Source organism: Corticium candelabrum, chromosome 16 (genome assembly GCF_963422355.1).
Source record: "Corticium candelabrum chromosome 16, ooCorCand1.1, whole genome shotgun sequence".
Taxonomy (NCBI): Eukaryota; Metazoa; Porifera; class Homoscleromorpha; order Homosclerophorida; family Plakinidae; genus Corticium; species Corticium candelabrum.
The window spans coordinates 2,021,157-2,036,910 of record NC_085100.1 but is presented as its reverse complement, the minus strand read 5'-3'; the positions used below and the strand labels follow the sequence as shown (position 1 = coordinate 2,036,910).

The 15,754-nt window shown below is 41.1% G+C and overlaps 1 long non-coding RNA gene across 1 annotated transcript; it reads right to left on the bottom strand.

The window, feature by feature from the left end:
- Positions 1 to 13,576: 13,576 nt before the first annotated feature.
- Positions 13,577 to 15,258, bottom strand: LOC134192354 (uncharacterized). The gene is made up of 5 exons (XR_009971936.1): positions 15,170 to 15,258; positions 15,022 to 15,096; positions 13,913 to 14,289; positions 13,751 to 13,845; positions 13,577 to 13,682 (listed from the first exon to the last, which is right to left on the bottom strand). It is a non-coding gene; the product is annotated as an uncharacterized LOC134192354 (long non-coding RNA).
- Positions 15,259 to 15,754: the final 496 nt, after the last annotated feature.

Below are 15,754 nucleotides of genomic sequence, written 5' to 3'. Positions count from 1 at the left end.
TCATTCATGATTTGGCGTTGTGGGAAGGTGATCTATCACACCCTGCCACTCTGAAGAATGAAATCCGGGACTGGTTTAAACTATGGAGTGACTGTGAGGCAACTGGTCGTGAGACTTTACCTACTAATTTGCTGGATGCACTCTGTCAGTGTGATCCAGATGTCTCTCCCTGCATCCATCGACTTCTGACAACTGGCTGCACACTGCCTATCACTAGCTGTGAGGCCGAAAGGTCCTTCTCTGTTTTAAGACGTACTATGAATTACATACAGTCGACAATGGGTAGAGACAGGCTTACTGGACTTATCCTTATGCACATGCATAGGAATATTGACATCGATCCAAGAAAAGCAGTTTCACGTTTCATTAAGGACCATTCCACCAGAAAGTTTGCGAGTTCTGTCTTGTTTGATTAGGTTACTATTTATCCAAAACTATTTCGTTCGTATATCGTATCTTCAATTTTCATCAGCAAGAATGTTTAAAACTTCTTTATTGTTAGACTAGCTAAGAGATTTCATTAATGTATGTAATGATAATTAATAAGAGGATTGAATATGTCGTAGTCTACAACGTCTTAAAGAGAATAAAATGTGCTGCATTTGGATCCACGCCTACTCCCGACTTTGTAAGACCCCCTCCTTTACAAAATGCTGCATCGGCCTCTGAGTCAAACGACTGCACGTCCGCTTCTGACACACACTATACGCTAATTGACCACTTCCACGTGCAGGGGCATAGACACTCTACAAGGTCTCTGTTATGGGGTTTCTAAATAATAATTATTTATACGCACAAATGGCTTGGCTGTATGCATTTAGTTGTTCTCTTAGAAGAACAGAACATGACAGACTGCAACTACTGCATGCCAACTCATCTACCAAGTACTGCAAAGGCGTATAGTGAACAAGATCTGCATGTATCCAGTGCAAAGATGTTCGGCACAACTCGTGTTGTTATCTAACTATCGGACACGTCTACGTATGAAGGTTTTCGAGCAACGCCAAGGCATCTTGAGGACTTCCTAAGTTTAGAGTCTTACAAGATATCTATAAATATCGTGTTCTTAGTCTGACAAAGCGACATTATCTACACGCGTCCTAAAATTGCCGGCCTAGAACGGTTATCTATAAATATCGTGCATGCTCTATTCCTGACAAGTCCGGACCGTCCAGTAAGGTTGCCAGGCTGGAACAGACTCGCACACACTGCACGGCTGTAACTTCTGCCGTTTCTAGACGATCCGTATTGCGTTGCTTTGGTATGCATATTTTCTCACCAAGATGACTGTTGATGTACTCATCCAAAGCATCAGAATACGATTCAAAACTTTTCCCGTTTACTTCGACCGCCATTCATTGCGCGTGCGTACTGTGTTACACTTATGCGCATGCGCAAAGTTTGCAATTTCTAAAATATACAGAATCTTTTTGACATGGACAAACTCTCACAAAAAGCGTTGACTAGACTGGTGGCATTCCACAATCTGCCGGATCATCAGAGATGTTTGCCACCAGTACCAGACACTAATATTTAGGTGAGTCTAGTTAATGAATTAACTCTAGAAAGCAAAGTCAGACTGAAGGGAAAGTCTAGTCTCGCGTAGCCAGACCCCTTTCCGCGCGCATGCATTGGTTTGGCTTATGAAAATTTCATGGGTCAAGTCTGTGTCTAGTTAGATGATCGCAGCGTAGGGCGCATGCGCTCGATCCTCACTAGACGGTGACCACTTCTGAAACAAAAAACTCCTTGAGGTTCGTGTGTCTGTTGGCACAGTGCACTTACGCGTCTATATAAAAGTATCGTGTCTGACAAGCGCTCTAGTGACCACATGGTACGGCTGCCAAATTAAACAAGGACTCCTGGAGTAGGTCTAGTCCCTACGTCTGAAATAGAACAAACTTTTGAGGATTCGAGTTCCTGTCGATGGCTTGATGCCTTGCACATAGAAAACATACTTTTACAGATACTATAGAAATTGAGCTTATTGTAGTTCACAAACGAAGTTGTACGGACTTACCGTTTATAGTCTAGGGCTGGCAAGTTAGAATTAGAACGGATATCTATAATACCGTGTTCTTGTTCTGACAAAGCAGCGACGCCATGCATGGTGCCCATTAGAACGGATCTTGTAAGAAGACTGTCTTGCACTAATCAATTTTCTAAACACGGTAACGAGTATCTTGGAGGCGGAGATTTTACCGTTATAGTCTGGCACGATCTGGTCTAGCTATAGAGTGCATGGAGAATCTCCTCACCTTATGCGCATCCGCGCAGTCGTTAGTTTGCATTGCGTGTTACTGTCGACGACTTGGCACGCGAGCCACAGTTGTTTTACTGTGCGCATTTCTCTCGTTTTCTTGCAGGGCTATGCACGGTGCATATACATGGATGTTCTGTTTCCATGTGCATGCTTGTCAAGTTGGTTTTAGTGTTTGATTGAGCTGCTCTGATCTGAGTGAGTGACACTGGACTCTGCATTTTCATTCTATTAGGTATGACCTTTCTATTTAGGTTAATAGCTGTCCGTTAAGTAAACAGTATAGACACTGGCAACATAACGGTTCCTATGTTTGCCTAAGACATTTGAGGTGGCTAGAGTGGAATAATAATAGCTGCATGCATGCCTTAACACGCGTAGTCAATCGATTTCGAGATCAATGTTAATGGTGGCTGACTTGATGTCTACTCTATTCTTAGTTAGTTCCATTAAGGATGTCTGAAATTAGAGTACTATATAAAATACATGGATTCTAGGCTTTGTTTTTCACTTTGTCTGCTATTGTGAAATCGTTTTTAGGTCCAACATCTCAAATTAGAAAATGCAAAAAGATATAGTAATGATGCATGCTTATAGTGTTTTCATATAGTCGAGGCTTCCTAACGATATATAAGCAGCTGAGATCGAGCAGAACTTTACTGGATCATCTTGAGTAGTGTTTGAGACTAAGCTTGTTCTTAAGATGTTTCGTCGAGTGTTTGCGCTCGTGGCTTTGATGTCAGTCAGTCAGATATCCGACTGCGTTCTCATCGGTGGCAGGCACACGCAGATCGACTACAACGACTGCGGTCTCTGGAGTGACCGCTCTACACGACGAGGTTTCACGATGGAAGACTGCTGTCCCGTCGAGACGACCTCTCCCGGCAGTCCTTGGCAGTTGCTCGTCGTCTCTTACTACGCAAACGGCGTCTACTACGAGTTCAAAGGAAATGCAGCCAACGGTTTCAATGCGTGCAACTACAAAGTACTAGAGACGACCGTACTGGACGATGGAACGGGTACGGTCGGTATACGTCACAAGTTCGACATGAAACACATCATACTCACCAAGGAGGAGACGTGGGACTTTCGCGGACGTACCGTCGTCGTCGAGTTTAAGGCAGAATATCCCAACGATCGATGCACGTGTCGAAATGTCGAGAGGTTGAGAGTCATGCACGCCGTCGATCCCGATCAAGATCGTAATCCATTCTACACATTCAGTACCATCAACGACGTCATCTATCCAGGCGCCGTGAAACACTATGCCGAAGCCGTGGGTCCGGTAAGTTGCAATACGATGGCATACGGCATCTGCTCTCAACAGCACGGCAACTTCGACTTTACCGAACAGGTCGGTTTCTCTTATTGGGACTCGTCTTCTAACGCATACTTGTTCGACCCCAATGGGTCTTATGGCGACCTGACGCTTCACTACAGACACATCAGGAATTCTCTCAAATGTGACAAGAGTGCTAGTTTCAGGTTCGTGGTGACATGGGGAGCCAACGCAGAAGAAGCGAGAAAGAACTACCAGGGAGCTTACAAGAAACTCTGTCGGTGTTCATTCATTCCTTTCCCAAGTTACCGATACACGCCACGTCCGTGCAAGAACATTTGCCCGTGTGACTGTGATGAAGATCGATGCGCTTGCAACAACAAGATTAAGAAAAGCAATTTCAAGTTTCCGACCATTTACGCGTGGCTCAAGTACTACACTCGTCACATCAGAGGACGTGATATCGGCTTCACAGTCGCACCAACTGACTTTCCGGACACACCAGCCCCTGACACACCAGCCCCTGACACACCAGCCCCTGACACACCTCCTCTACCAACAGTTCCTGCTGTCGTGACTGATACAGAACTAGGGCTTGCCGGTCTTGCCTCGGCCGCCGACAGATTCAGCAAGTTGGGTGGAATGCCAACATTCGAATTGGACGAGGAGCTGTCTTTCGTGCGAATACTAGACGATCTACCGGTTGTATGCCCCCGTATAGGTGCGACCAGCAAGGCATTCTTGTCTGCAGTCAACACGACAAACGTACGAGAGGTTTACGATGAGTACACTGCCAAATGTAAATTACGAGCGAACTAGAGATGTGAACTTTGCACACAAAGCGACGTAGTTGTATCTATCTATTGCGCATAGTAATGTCGGCTGCATGATGAACTCTCTATCTTCTAGTGTCTGCTGATGTATCGATGGTGCTGTGTTGTTTGCTGTTTAGTACATGTCAATAAAGATAGAACAATTGGTAACACGACTGGACTTGTCACGCAGCAATTAACTTACCTAATTGACCGTGGATTTCTCTAGCATACATCTTTGAGAATGACAAGCATGTTTGTAGATAATTCTAGACACACCTCGTTTTGTCGTTCCAACCGATCTGCCCAAGAACTCTAGATTAGTGCTCCATCGAACTTTTGCCATTAGTCTAGAGCGATACCGATACCTCGATCTCGGAGATGATTGAAGTCGTGCTGCTTCTTCTTTGACATCGCTTCGTTAATCGTTGACTGCTGCTTGTCTTGTCTACACTTCTTTTTTGAATCCTCCAGCAGCCTAAATTTGTCAGAATTGTGCTTTCTCTGCATTTGTTTTCCAAGACTTGAGATATTGGAAGTTCTCGAGCTTGTCCCACTTCTCGAAACGCTTTTGAGCCTATAATTTACACGACACATTATACCGTTGTCTACTGCTGAGACCCCGCAAAATATGACCAAATGCCACTGGTACGAATCGCAAACACATTCGTTAACCTTTGATGTGCCAGATCGGTGCGCGAGGTATCGGCAGCGATCTACTATAGTATTTCCCGCCCAATTATCGGTTGGGGCAACCAATTATCCGACTCAGTCAATCAATTTCCGGTTGGGACAACCAATTATCCGCTTCAGACAACCAATTATCCGACTCGTGGTTTCAATTATGAGCAGTGTAGATATATGGAAGCGTTGGTTAGAGGAATAATAGCGCGTACTGACGGATGTTGTCGCCGTACTGCTGCACCAGTAAACAGGGTAATACTGGTTTTCGCTATTAATTAAATCGCGGAGGAAAAACCATCAGTAATTGTCTGGTAATTAATTATCGCCCACCAGCGCGAATGACCACACAGAGACATGGCGCAGTTGCAGTTGTTGCAGCGTGGGTCAGACTCTTGTCACAGCCAGACGGCAACTTCTGCTAGATTTGTGTCCCGACGCACTAAAGGACTTAGCAGGTGCTCTAGGCCTCAAGGCGCTTTCTAGCTAACATGAACTCACCGTAAAGCTGCACATGCAAGCAAAATTAGAGAGAATATGTACTGTAGAACTCAGCAGAATTAACAACCACGCTACTCAAACACACGTTGATAAAGTACATGTTACGTCTACAGTCTAGGTAGCTCTAAACTCTCCAGGTCGATCGCTACGCGATTGTGAATTTGTTTCACTCAGAATTGGATGAGGGCGCGAAGCTGAGAGTGTCGGTGGTGCAGTGGTCTTTTCTCTCATGTCAATGAGACTGATGCGAAAAGAAAGACAGCAGAGCTGTTCAGTTGCGGCGCGCTGCAGCTGGATCCTCACATTCACATGTGTAGTAGCTTAATTGTCGTAGCGTTTCCCACGATGCTATCAATCTGACTGAGACCCAAAGCACTGAACAACTAACCAGCGATGCAAGGTGAGAGTTTCATTCGCGAAGTGTACAGCTTGCCAGAGCGACATCGGATAATTGGTTGCCCCAATCGGATAATTGATTGGCTGAGTCGGATAATTGATTGGCTGACTCGGATAATTGATTGGCTGAGTCGGATAATTGGTTGCCCCAACCGGATAATTGGTTGTCTGAAGCGGATAATTGGTTGCCCCAACCGGATAATTGATTGACTGAGTCGGATAATTGGTTGCCCCAACCGGATAATTGGGCGGGAAATACTGTAGTAGACTCTGGCCCGATACACCGATACCGATACCAATACCATTATCAATACCAATAGCAGTATCGGTGGAACACTGCTTTACCAAAATGTCGATCAAGTCTGTCCGTAACTACAGATGATGACGCTCGGCGGCGTGTAGTCACAGAGGCGGATGGGCAAATTTTGGGGGGTCCACTTCACACACACATCCCGGATATATAGCCCGGATAAGTTTAACTTGCACGTGCACGGTAGACCATTCTCACGTGCACGCATGGTGGATCATGCATGATTTACTAGTTCGAAATGTGTTGTTATGCTGACAGATCGTGGGAATTGCGCTTTCTCTGCGAGCAGTTATCACACTCAGTAAACAGCAGTGGCTAGTGAAAGGAGAGCCCCAGTATGGGGAATGTTGGTTGCTACAAACCGTTTTCTTTGCAAAAATCGACTTTCTCGAGAAACAATTGACTCCAGAAAAGCTTTGCCTGATGCAGCTATCATACAAGACGGCAGAGGTTTGTACATTTTGCTAGTTAATTGATATTAGTTAATTAAGTAATTATTAATTTATTAGAATACAGTATTTAGTAACATTAAAGCACAATTTATGTATTTATGGTAGTATTTTGAACGTTAAATGTGATTTAATAAATAGTAATTTAATTTATAAGTGTGTATATACAGTAGTGGACAAAGTATTTGCCAGGCAAGAAATTTCAAGGGTTTTCAGGATGTTTGTGTTTGAGTGGAAGCACAAAATATTAATAAAGCGACTTCTTGGTCAATGTTGGTCATGCAATGGGAAAATCAAGACTAATTGGTACAGAATTGAGTCTAAATCATTTGGTTGTTGCAATTTAATTAAGATTATTGTTACAACCTAGTTAAAACAGATTAATTAAGTTTACATTACAACTTATCAAAGCATATTCAATGCAAACAATATTACAACCTTTGAAAACAAACTAACTTATCAATTTATGCTCATATCAGCACTTATTTCCATTCTGTAGTCCAGAATATGATGAAAAATCAACAACAAAAACTACCCGGCAAATACATTGCAGAAGAACCTGTTTATTAATCATGTACTCTGCTGTTACTGCAATTAATTTGTTTTCATAAGAAATGTATGACATACAGGCAGGATTAGAGGAAGTTGTTGATCCGGACAGTCTGTTGCCACAGAACAGTTTTTCGTTAGCCTAGAATACATAGAATCAATCCATGATCCATTTTAAAATAAAATTAAAACACACACAATGAAGATGCCTATTTCTCTAGTGGGTGCACAGTTTGCTGGTCATAAAACTGGAATGACTTGTTCTGAACACTCATTCTGAACAATGTAATTACAATCTGTTTCTCTCTTTATATCAAGGAATATTAACATAAACAGTTTCCTCAACTCAAAAATCTTGTATCCTTGTACAGTTTAGATGGCATTAGGGGTATTTGTTTTCAAACTTATTGTCAGGTTGTGGTTTCTCCTTGTTCTCTGGTGGATTCGTTTGGGGACAATGTTTCTGTTGAACGTGTTGGTTGTAGTTTTGGCTTTCATGAACAAACTGGGACGTTCTGCTGATGCTGGACGGGTAGAAAAGGACTTGAAGTGTCGTCTAGCTACAGCAGTAGGTTGCACTCGAATCTTTTTCTTTTGTTTTCTGACTCCCACCTCTTTACCAAACATGTGTAGAGCAGAACGCAGTCGCTGCTGTGTACCAGGTGAGTGGATTCCTTTGCCTTGTAGTTTCCAATAATTAGAACAAAACCTTTCTACTGCAGCTATGAAGCTGTCTGTGACATGACTTTCATGCAGGTCGTCCTTGATATCTTTAGTGACCTGTAGTACTCTTTCAATGACGTCCCTTGACTTTTCATAGCTTCCTCTGTTAATTGGTTGTGCTTGATCTCTTTGAAATGTATTGCTAAAATCAATGTTGTTGTCAGCTGCAGTTGCCACTTCAGTTGTTTCACAGGAACAAGGAGCAATTTTTTCAAAGGAACGTTTGATATCTTTGTCAGACCAATTCATACTGATGGAAAGAGACTTTAGATGTTCTTCTTCTGCTTTTTGGTGGACACTACTGTAAAATGAAACGGGTTGGCAGTGTTGTCCTAATGCCACTGCTGCAAAAAGCTGACGGCCTTGAGGCGAATACGTTGGGATAATTAATATTGACACTGCTTTTGCGACACTTCATTGCTGCTGCAAATTGGTGTTTGCAAGGTTGACTTTGCATTCCGATGGGACAGGTGCACTCACCCAGTTGTAAGTCTACTACCACATTGTATTCTTATCTGACTGACTCACAACAGTGTAAACGTCTGGGTCATCTGTTGCGACAATGTCGTCAGATGGAATGGTGTAACGCTTTTACTTCTGTCACAGTAAATCTTGTAGAGACAAAATGATCTAATCTGTTTGTGGCAACAGATATTAAACGTCGCTGGTAATACAGTTTGTGAGTCTGTGTGAGAAGATTGAACGTTTGTACCACATTCCAAGCTTTATTCCTTTGGAAAAGGATGTCTTTTATGAAGCGTATGCTAGCCTCTGAATAATGGTTAGTATAGTTGCCTCGTGTGGGAAAGTTCTTTCAGAAACACACAGCCTATTCTTTCCTCTGTTGCCAGTAATCACCTAGTATCTTTTTTAATGTCTGAAAAGGGCTTTTGTCTACTTCACGTTTGAGTTCAGTCAATGCTTGCTCACTTGGGGCATAAACAAGTTGTTTTGTTAGAGCCATACAGGTAATTCTGTCTGTACCACAGATACCAAAATTTGAGCTCCAAAGCCATCTTCATATACTTTGTAAAAAATGAAAGACACATAGGTGTAATTCCGCTTGAGGCCATGTACTCTTTAGAGCAATTCGTTTGCTTGCACAGTCATCTGTCAATAATGTTAGTGGTTCAAGATTTGGGCCTCTTCCAAAAAATGCACACTTGGGCAGTATGTGGCACAGTACTGTAAACCCTGCTGACAAGGTAACAGCATCTTCACTGAATGTCATAACTGCAGCAAGTGGTAGAGCTCCTATTGATGTGCCGCAGCTAAGTATGAACACAGCTGTGTTCAAGTTATCAAGACTGGCTGTTGAGTCACAAAAGACTAGCTTTGCACTTTGTGTGACCATTTCATGGACTCTGGCCATGAGAGGAGTGACTAGAGCTAAAAGGAAGGGCATGGCATCAGTCTTTCTGGTTTTTGATTTAGGTTCATTCATGTTCATTGCAGCTGCTGCTTCATAAGGTTGAAGAAATACTTGCCCACCCTCTTTTTCATGTTCCTTGTTGTATCGTTGTACTTCCTTGAGCAGTTGCTCAAACATAGCCTCTCCATTTTCTGGTCCAGTGTTGTCTGATCGCCATTTTCTAAAGAGGCGTTGAATGTCTTGTGCATTTGGGGTTATGGCTCTGTCTGCAAGAGTGCTCTCAACTACTCGTGGATCACTTTTTAGTTGAATCTGGGTCAAGTATTCATGTTTTGCAGAGGCAGCAGAGCTGCCAGACTCAAAGAGACTAATTTTTGCTTTTTTCACAGCTTCTGTGGCTGGCCTAAAGCTGAGAGCATGGCCACTGTGGATTGGGTGGTATGTGATTGTTAAGGCAAGATATTCAGGGTGGTCTGAGGTTCTAGATGCCTCAGGTGGGTATACCCTAACTATTAAAGTGCTAGGACACATTGACTTTTTGTCTTGTGTGGAACAATGTATGGTGGTTTTCTTTAGTTTGCACTTCCTTTCTGTGGACATTTGTTACAGAGTTTTCTGTTTCCTGTAATGATGACAATGACGAACAGTTTTAAAAAGGAGCCGCCATCCTTTTGCTTTGAAACGTGCAGTGATTCGATAGGTGGTTTTTGAAACCTCTTCAAAATGTGTAATCCACTGGACAGCTGCAGTGTCACAATTGACACTTGTCCATGCTTTTAGGGTAAAGTTGCTTGTTTCAGCTCCTAGGAAACTTTGCAATTCATGCTGACAATATGAGTCAACAAAATAGTTGTACCGCTGAGGGAGCAAGGGTATAATACTGGTAGGGAGGCCTGAATCAGATTTGCATTCTTGTTTGGTATCAAGTGGGTTCTCTAGATTGGCTTCACTGGTAGTTTGAAATTGTTGAAGTGTGTTTGTGCTTAAAGTGCATCTTTTCACATAAACTGACTGTTGTTCTACTACAGACATGGAGGTTTCACTGACATTGTCAGCTTCTGTACTCTGTGAATGACTCTCATTAGAAGTGCACCAGGTTACATTAGAAAAGAAAGGATTCCTCTTGCCAGCTGAAACGGCCTTAGCAAGAGTGAATTTTTTCTACCAACTTTGTTTGCTTTGTCAGGCATATAGCTGGAGGGCCAATCAGTAGTTGCTTTGCATGGTGAAGCTGCTGAAGAGTTACATTTTCTCCTGAAACTTTGGTCTTGAAAGTTTTACTCAGACTTAAGCAAAGCTTCTGGCGTTCAGGTTGCTTGAGATGGTGGTTTTGGATTTGCTGAGACTGCAAGTTTTCATCAGCTAATATGGACTTATCTAGGATATTTGAAATTTTAATTTGATCAGAAAGCAGCCAGACTGCTAAGGTATTCCTCAGGTAGTGAGTATAAGGGCTTGGTTGAAGCAGGGTTCTCCCCAGGGCGTTTGAGTGTAGCGTTGGGCTACGCTTGAATTTCTACTTTACTCTCAGAGATCAGTGATTTGAGATTGTCTAGATATGCTCCAAATACGGGATAGCAAATGCATGTGAAGGAAACTTAATCTTAATGATGTAATTTGCATGTTTAGAACCTGCTTACTAAGTAGGCGGCTTGAAGAAAGCCAATACTGAATAGGACCGCTGATTGACCACTTTGCAAAAATAGTTTCAGTCAGATTCTAACGGCTGTGCCACTTCAAAGTGCAAATTCTTTGCCATACAGAACAAGACGTGATGGCTACAATTGTGAAGAAAAGAGAACCTTTCCTTAGTGTTTCCAAACATTTGTAACCTTGCAGCCATTGCCCAGCTAATCCCTGCTTCCACTGCTGACTGTGAGAGGGCTTTTCTGAACTGAATAGAATAAAGACACCTCTGAGAAACCCTGTCTGAGCAACAAAATCACAGTGCAGCTGCTGTTTATCTCTATTGAAGGTCCCTGTTTAGAAGACTTTGACTTTAACGCTGTATGTCTGGAGTGGGCTTCCAAGAGGGACAGATGCATTACAATATTGTAACAGAGTCAGCATAATTTCATTATATAGTGGACAGCTTGTAAGATTGAACAATTTTGCTTATTACTCTCTAACGTAGCAGCAACCTTAGGGTATATACTCAGTCACTGTTTGAAGCAATAATTACGAATAAATAGTATGTCATTGTGTTTATGCATTCAATTGTGTTACATTGTGTATCTAGCAAGCTTGCACTGCTGCTTAGTAGACTAGTTAACAGGTTTGTCAATGCATGGTTGCAAGTCAAAGCAATATCTTGACTTCAACAGCTGTTCGTGCTAAATTCGTACTCTTCCAACTAATGGGTCACTGATAGCTGACAGCCTGTAAACAACAACTAGTATAGATGATTTTCAGCAGCAAGTCTAATATATTGATAATAGATCAGTATTGCAATTGGGATTATTGGATGGGCGTGGTCTTAGGGAAGGGCTGGCGCTACACTTTCCTGAAATCCTGGGGAGAACTCTGGTTGAAGGTAAAGTTTGAGTTTTTTTTTGCTTTGTCACATAGAAGGACAGCTGTGGTGAACAGATGTGTGCCCACAGATTCTCTGGAGAAAATGCTGCAACTGCCACAAAAACAAAGGCAATAACCCCACAAAGAGAAGAACATGTTTGTATTGGGAAATTTTTGCAATGCCTTGATCATGCGTGTTTTCCATCTTTTCAAATGTCGGCCTATGCATAGGAATCAAATCGTGACTATCCACTCTTTCACCTAAGGCAGTGCTTACATAGTCCAGTGTTTGTATTAGTTCTACCAACAAGTTGGTAGGAACTGGGTATCCCAATGGGTCACCATAGAAGGAAGCTTTTGAATTCGAATCTAAAGCAACCACTGTCCAATGATTCCCACTCATCAATGTATTTAATGCAACAGAAGATCCAGTTAAGGCATCAATTTGTGCGTTGACAATCAGGAATATAAGTCTAATCTTCTTTCTGTTGTTCAGAGCTAATGCTATGGATGTGTTCAATGTGAATTAGCAAACTTTGGATAGCACAAGGCAAAGACAATCTTGTGATGAGCAATTGAGAAGCGATGCCATACCTTCAAGCAGTGTATCAGATAACCATCTGTCACATGCCAGTCTAGGCATTTGGTAGCTACTGCAGTCACGTCACCAAATGCCACAGCAGAGGCTGGCTTGTTTGACAGAATTTGTTGAAATTGCTGTATCTTGCTCAAGTGAGGAGTTCAAGATTCAAAGTGTCAGGAATGTGACAGACTTTGTTGAACCACTTGTCTTCTTGAATAGCCTGTGGGAGGACACCACTTAGACAGGAGTATGGACATTAAATTAAGGAACAAACTTGTTCAACTCAAAGTATTTTTATTACTTTACTGCAGTTAGGTGGCAGAGTATTACTAATCGACATTTGTAGTTGTGAATTCAGTTAACATGAGTAGTGGTGAGCTAATATAATTTGTGGTATTCTGGACAGGAACAAATTCTCATGCATATTGGTTAATATCTACACTGTCTAAACAAGATAGTGTAGGCACACTTTAAAAGAAGCATGCTTTAGCTATAGGTACTTAGCAAGGATGTGTGGTACATGTGATTACAAGTAACTAGTTCATGTAATGTACAATCTCATAATTAAATGGGACATGAAATGCTAACTAATATCATCTAGTCACTTAGACAGAACACTACAATGCGTAGAAAGAGATTCAAAAATTTACCTGAAGAATGAGATGCTTAATATTTTGCGTTGTGTGTATAGGATGTGTGAAGAATATTGGAAGGTGGATCGGGGAATGACATGTCAAAGTACTCTCTAGCAAAATCTAGCGACTGCTGTGACATTTCTTACCAGATTTATGACGTTTGTTTACCAGTTTACAATGCTGTATACGCATAACTCAATCTTAACCAGTTATAGTCATTACCAGTTGGATATAACAGTGTACGCTCTGATGTTGAAGAAAGACTCAAAGTAACATGATAATGTTTTGTGCTTGTATATACGTAGTTCTATTTGTGGTTAATTTGAGCATGGTATAAGATACTGTGAATACGCATCATCAACTGCTCCATCTCATCATAGTAAAGAAACACCGCCCTTTGGTATTTATCAAGTTTTGAAACCAGAATTACTGTAACAGCTAGCCCTCATATATGGAGCCCTATCTGAGAGCAACTCCCAATCTAACAGCCAGGGACACAATGAATGGCAGATTGTTCAAGTGAGCATTATAGATATAAATAGATACACCATCATGTTGCAAATTTATTCAGAAATCTCTTTCAGCATGGCTGGTCTCCCAAAAGATCCTGCAAATAATCTATCAAATGTACAAAGTACAATAGCTAAAAGCACTACGAGTCAAAATGCAATGCAGCTATACAAAACTTAGTTGCACTCATTTCTTCAGAAAACTGGTCACGGCAGCTCCCTGAAGAAAAGGCACTTTCTGTGTAACTCTGTGGAGAATCTCAAAAGATGAACTAAAAATTCAAACCTTCTTTGACTTACAAGTGCAGTACATACAACTGAGACATTGCATGCAAGTACCTTATCGAGATCCAGAAAATCTTAATTAATCAAAACATAGGTGAATTATGCCTAAACCACACATGTAATTCGTCTTCTGGCAGGTGCAACAATGGAAGTTATCCAGGTTACTCATCTAGAATCTGCAACAACCAGAATAAAGAAGTTACGTTGACTCTATTTACAATATTGACTGTGTTAATTAATCAAAGAAATATGAAATGTATTAAATCAATAAATATTAACTGCAATAATCAATCGACATTTACTATATAAATTTAATTAATAACATTGACTGTAGACATCAATCAAAACTTCCACCACTAAATATTAGCTCACCACTACATATTAACTGAATTCACAACAACAAATGTCCTGGATTGTTCATATTCCTTGATCTATAGAGAGGAACAAATTGTAGTTAGAGTTTTCAGAATGAGTGTTCAGAACAAGTTATTCCTGTTTTATGTTAAAATGGATCATGGATTGCTTCTATTTTAGGCTAATGAAAAACTGTGTTCTGTGGCAACAGACTGTCCATGGCGCAGATCAACAGCTTCCTGTGATCCTACCTGTTTGCCATACATTTCTTATGCAAACAAATTAATTGCAGTAACAGCAGAGTACATGATTGATTAAAAACGGGTTCTTCTGCAATAGTTACTAGTATATATATATATATATATATATATATATATATATATATATATATATATATATATATATATATATACATTTAGAAATGCATATATTTATATAAACCCACCTACGTGGTATCTAACACACATTATCCATATATATAACGTAATGCAACAACTGTCTGTTAATTTGTGAAACTTTAATGCTCGCATGATACAAAGTAGATTAATGTTAGATGCTAATGTAATTGCTTGGGATTTGCCGCTTTTGTCTGTTAGTAGTTTGTTATAAAATATAATATTATTTCTCTCTCTAAAATATATATATATATACTTATAAATTATAAATTACTATTTATTAAATCACATTTAAGGTTCAAAAATACTACCATAAATACATAAATTGTGCTTTAATGTTACTAAATACTGTATTCTAATAAATTAATAATTAGTTAATTAACTAATATCAATTAACTAGCAAAATGTACAAACCTCTGCCGTCTTGTATAATAGTTGCATCACGAAGAGCTTTTTCTGGAGTCAATTGTTTCTCGAGAAAGTCGATTTCTGCAAAAAACGGTTTGTAGCAACCAACATTCCCCATATTGGGGCTCTCCTTTCACTAGCCACTGTTGCTTACTCAGTGTGGTAACTGATCGCAGAGAAAGCGCAATTCCCACGATCTGTCAGCATAACACCTCACATTTCGAACTACTAGCCATTTGTGCACGTGAGAATGGTCTACTGTGCACGTGCAATTAATCTTATCCGGGCTATATATCCGGGATGTGTGTGTAAAGTGGACCCCAAAAAAATTTGCGCGGATGGAGGGAGGGATTCTGGGGGTCCAGACCCCTCCTCTGCAGTACTTACCACGCCCACTACAGTTTGCTTATTCACGATTATCAATGAATCGTACCGTTGGATTACTACAACAGGCACAAGGTAACAGGCAAGCAGACCGATTGAAGACTCAGTCCCGGATACTCTTACCCGGATATTGCCACTAGCCAAAATTGATATGTCTGGTGAACGCGTCAAAGAACTCCTTCTGTCTCTGGAAAGGGATACCGTGCCTTCTAATGCTTGGAAAATTTTGGGGGAACTTGGGATCTTTGATAGGTATGGAAGACTTCTACCTAGTTGTGCAGACATCTTTGAAATTGATGAAGTAGCACGAGCTCTGTATCCACGTGACGCTGATCCAGGTCTTCTACCTCTCAGA